Consider the following 5,647-nt stretch of genomic DNA (forward strand, 5'->3'; position numbering starts at 1 on the left):
GTCGAGTGCGACACAGTTCTCAGCAATGACCAGTTTTTTCGTAAAACAGCCATATCTCAATCATTTCTTGATCATTTTGGGCGTGTGACCTACCATTGGAATCGTAAGAGAACAAGCTATCAACTCCAATTAGAATCACATCAATATCATATTTAGATCTCAAGTTATGATAGTTTTAAGATGACCCTTCTATAGAAGGATATTATAACAACTCCACTAAGTCTAGTATTGGTTATACTCGGTCACTCGGTCTACTCGGTCGAGTGAATGCCTTAGAAACCACAAGGTATTACAGACTTCCCTCCTTAAAAAGAACTTCGTCCTTGAAGTTCACCTCAGTCTCTGCTTTCCTCAGGTCTCCTCAAGCTTCATCACCGATTCCCATACACTCTCTCGTACCTCACATGTCTATCAACCGTATACGCTTCTTTCTAAACATCACAATCATCCCAAAGTTCTTCACTCAATTCTCATTACTTTCTCACATTCTGTACTTTCTCTTTCCTAAATTTCCGAATCATTATATCTACTCCCGCTAAAAGAGAACTTCGTCCGGAAGTTCGACTATCAAACCTCAAATTGCGATCTCATACGCTCGTTACTAAATTCCACAAATGATAATGTTCCAGGTTCAACACACTCTCTTACCTATTGCAAATCCAATATAAAATATCGTATCGTCTTATGCCATTGCTATAATCCCAATCTAGAAACTTCTCTAGAAGTCTCTCTACGGGTACCCCTACAAGCTTCCCAAAGGTCAAGCGCCAGGTCTAACCCACGGTTCGAAACTCTCATCTCATAGATAACTTCTAACTCATGTCGGTTGAGTGAATACGTATTTATCACGGGGTATAACTTGATTATTACTACGTATCTATATCACGTCAATCCTCATATAACATGTGTACACATCAAAACACCAACTATACGGACTCTAGGAAACAATCAACTAATATAAAATTCTTATAATATGACTCAACCATGTTCCACATTCCCATTTTCGGATATCATGCCACACATATACCGCGTCAAATCCACCACATGATCGCACATGTGTTTTCATATCTATTCTCATTCATCACTAATACTTCCCCTTATACAGAATACTACAATCACTATCATGTAATGACCACTAGGCGACACATAACTTGCATTTTCATCTTACTTGTACACAACAAACTAAAATCATCTCAATTAACACGCATCAAACAAGGTTATCACATCTTTATTGTCATCCAATTATAGATGTCAATTAACAACTTTCATTTGAATTTCACTTTTAAATAGTAAAACTACCCAATATGGTCAAATGTAAATAATTCGCAAAATATTACCCATGTAAGGTCCACGTTCATCCGACACAAACCAACCATTATAAATTGTGAAAATAAGGGTATACACTCAATATTAGGTCGAGTATCGACAAAACAGGGGTAAAAGTAGACCACTTGGTTGAGTGTAGGAGGCCACTCGGCCGAGTAGGCGAACATTCGGCCGAGTACATGGTGCACTCGACCGAGTGTCACCTGCGCATAAGGTTTCAATCTCAAACTCGGTTCCAAACTTCCCTATTTCAACACATAATGTTAATAGGGTCCGATGGTGACTAGCATACCATTTCATAGTTGTAGATACCCGTATCCGTCGATATTGGAATTTATAGAGAACCCGACAAACACCCGATGATGATAGGACACATGTATTCTATTAGTTGTCATTGTCATTATTTGGGTTCGTTTTACGATGTAGAATGAGCGTTGTCGACGGAGTATTTTATTAATTTAAATGATATTTAAATTAAAGCTTTTTTTTAGGTGAATTCAATTTATTTTATTTTATTTTGAATTTATTTTCTCAAGTTTATTTTATTGAAAATAAAATAAATAATTGATTTGAAAAATCATTTTTTGAGTATATTTGATTTGAAAAATCATTTATTTTAATGTGTTAATCGATTTGAAAAATCGATTTAAAAATCGAAAAACTCGTTTCAAACACGTGTTTTGGAGCTCGATTATAGCTCGGTTTTTGAGCCCGTTTTCTTTACTTGTTGGCACGAATCTCGAGTACACTAACCAACCTAGGCTTCTACCCATCCAACCCCAGTTCGAACACCCTTATCCACATCCCAAATCTCGTCCCAAGCCCCCCAACATAGCCCAACTCCTTCCCAACCCGTGTTCAACATAGCCTGTTTGTTTTGCTCCAAACTTGGTCCAAACCCGCAACCCATCACCACCAACCCGTACTCCACACTACCCACCATTCCCACGTCCAAACCCACCATGAAACCCCTCCACAAAACCCGTCTCCAACACTCCAAAACAGGCCCCAAACAACACGACACAAACAACCCCCTGTTTTCGTTCAGCTCAAACCCGAGTCCAAAACCCGCTCCAAACACCTGCAAAACCCGTGCCCATTAACCCTAACCCATACCCTAGTATCCTACCTATACTTCCCTAGCTTAACCACCAAGACAACCCCTCTCAAACCCTCACAAAAGCTCCTGGACAGCAGCTATGCGTGAATGAGCCCGTCTGCCTCTCCCCTCTAAAACCCTACCTTAACTCTCTATAAATACCCCCCCTCCACCATACATTCATTCCTCTAAGTTCTCCACACATCCTACCTTCACTTACAAGCTTTAAACTCCAGAAAAAAACCCTAATTGCCTCCCAAAAACCCTAGACAAAACCGACATACAAACAGAGAATCAGTTTGTGTGTCCTCTTTGAAACCCTTCGTTCTCCCTTCAAACCTCCATCAAAATTCGAGTTTCTTGTTCCAAATTAACCATACAACATCCATCTACACATTAGACAAAGATTTACGAGCCAAATTGCCCTTGAGAGTACACGAATTCCCTCGAAAAACAGTGTTATACACTCTTTTTGTGCGCTTTTTCTGTCTGTCCCGATTCTGTTTGTGCTCGTTTTTCGTGCCCTATAACTCAAAACGAGCAGGGATTGTTTTAAGATATCTGTTCTCCTCTCTTTCTAGTTTTCAAAAAAACTTTTAAATCGAATTTTCACCGTGAAACGAGAGAGAAATCGCTGTTTGAATGTTGCTGTCCAGATTTGCAAAAAACGTGTTGTTTGCTTTGTTTCTTCGTCGACGACGGCCTCTCGAGATAAAATTTACGATCGATTACGACCCAAGACGGTGTCAACGATACATGTAGGTTGAGGGTGCATCAAATCCTCCTCTTTATCCCTTTTATTTCGTTTTTTATGTTTGTTTTTTTATAGTTCGTTTTGTTTGTTTATCGTTTTTGTTTATCGTTTGTTCTTATTAACTATGAAACTAGTTTAGTCCGAGTATGAATTAAAGTACCACCATGAACACCCGCGTTGACTTGAGATGGGAAAGAAACCGCTACATCAGTCGGTCGTACACCCCCGTCTCATTTACATATCCTCGTGTTCAAGGTAGGGCATTAATAAAACAAATTCTGACTTCGCTCTTCGCTTTTCACCCCTCTCTTCTCTCGTGTGATTCGACCTACCCCTGGACCATTTACATGTTAGTATGACCTCTGATTGTTAAAATATAACTCGTTTAGATGACATTTGATCAATTTAATAACCTAATTAGACACGTTAGGGTACATCGACATAGCTTTTAAAACCGATTAACAATTCTGTAACTTAATTGAATGCATCTCTCTCTTTCACCTAATTTCTCGCTAGTATAAGAGTGCGTGATTAGCACCTTCTTATTAACACTCGATGAGTTAAATTAATTAGCAAACTTGACCTAATTTGACCCTTTTAGGCCGAGTAGAATGCGCGTTTGCAAGGTATGTTTTCAAATCAATCAACGTTGTTTCTAACTCGTTTTCTAACTTGTTTCCTATCCCGTTTCGCAATCATCTATCTAACCTAATGAATCTAACCTAAGGATCAGGGTATGCTAAATCGTGTAGGCCGTGTTTGGCCGTGTCCTTGTAGTCCCTTTTCTCGTTATTTCTCATCTTTATCTCGTTATTTCGTATCTTGTAATTACTTTGTTTATCGAGTCGTGTTTGGTAGTTTGTTTGTAATTTTCAAGCTAGATTTCTTTTATCGAGTCAAAACCTCTTTCAAAAAACCTTAGTCTCGTTTGGTTAGATGGTTGTGCCCCCATGTATGTAAGAGCGTAGTAAATCGCATGTTGTTTAAAGCAACATGGCCCGATTTATGCTAATGCATGCTTTGGTGCGTAGCCCTATGTCTAATTCGATGAGATTAAGTGAAAGCACACATTACGAGGAGTGACCCAAGGCCATGAGTCATGTAAGCCCTGGGCCGCCCCTTTGTGCACGGTTTCCTAGGCCGAATGGCCGTGTATTGCGTCGTGTATAGCGTTGTATTTTAGATCGAGTTGTATCTTTAATTTCTCGTTGTGTCGGCATGAAATGCCTGGGTTGTAATAGGATAGATCCCAACGGCTCCCCCATTCCCATCAAGCCTTGTTTGTTTCGCTTATATGTTGTTAGATCAATCAACCCACATGCTAAATTACAACTTTGACAAAGTTAGTTTAGTTGCATCTAAATCGACATAGAAACTTCACATGTTAGGGTTTTGAAAACGATGTTTGCATATCATATATCGTAGTAGCTATGACCTTGTTTGAAATCCGACACTTGACTTAGTAGAGGCCGTTATTGACGGGCGGGGTTAGGTGTCCTTATGGGCTTCCTAACACGTACCCTCACCCCTTACTCAAGATCTATGGTTTGTGGATCCGTCTAAATACCATTGGATTACGAGAGTCATTCAAATCGAGTGATATAGGGTACAAGTCTTTATCTTTAATCATTCGTAGTCGATTGGCTTTATGCTTTTCTATGAAAGGTGTAAAGTTGACTTGAACGGTTCCAAGTTCCCATAAAACTTGGTGGCGACTCTAATTTGTCTTAATTCAATTCAAAAGAACCTCGAGTCGATTATGCCTAGTGTGGATCCCGCGGACGCAGTTCCCGAGGGTCTTGTCCACAATAGTTCTTTTCGCAACCAATCTAATTTCTCTCCATACCCGGCGACGGTATCACCATACCGTCATCAACAATCACAATAGTCATATCGGTAGCCACAACACTTATACTGTCTTATGAACATGACCCTAACCACTTAGTACTCTCAAGAAATGACAACAACATCATCGCCCAAATGGACACTACCACAAGATCATGATGTATACTCTGGACGCTTTTCCTAACATTTGGGGGGCAAGTTTACAAACAACACCTATACTACCACTCATAGGATCAAGTCTCACATAACCATTTTCACACTTATACACACCGACTCCAATCAAACGGCTACACTCTATAACACGACTGATCAACCATCTCGACCATATGATTGAACCCTCAAGCATTACATGCCACACCCTTACTCTCATGACCGCGAAAACCAAATTTGATAATACTAAATCTACCATCATACATATCAATTACTCATAAACCAAAGTTCCTAATTGATTCTCAATAGCAATATCCCTCAACATGCAATTCAAACCTTGTTCACTATCCATAAGTTCAGACACTTAACGAATATCCAACCTAGATGACACTTCACTCACTATCCTCAAATTGCCTTATGTAATCATCTTTCTCAACTCAAGACACCTTAAGTAAGCTAAAGTCACTTTCTTC

This window comes from Silene latifolia, chromosome Y (assembly GCF_048544455.1).
Source record: "Silene latifolia isolate original U9 population chromosome Y, ASM4854445v1, whole genome shotgun sequence".
NCBI lineage: Eukaryota > Viridiplantae > Streptophyta > Magnoliopsida > Caryophyllales > Caryophyllaceae > Silene > Silene latifolia.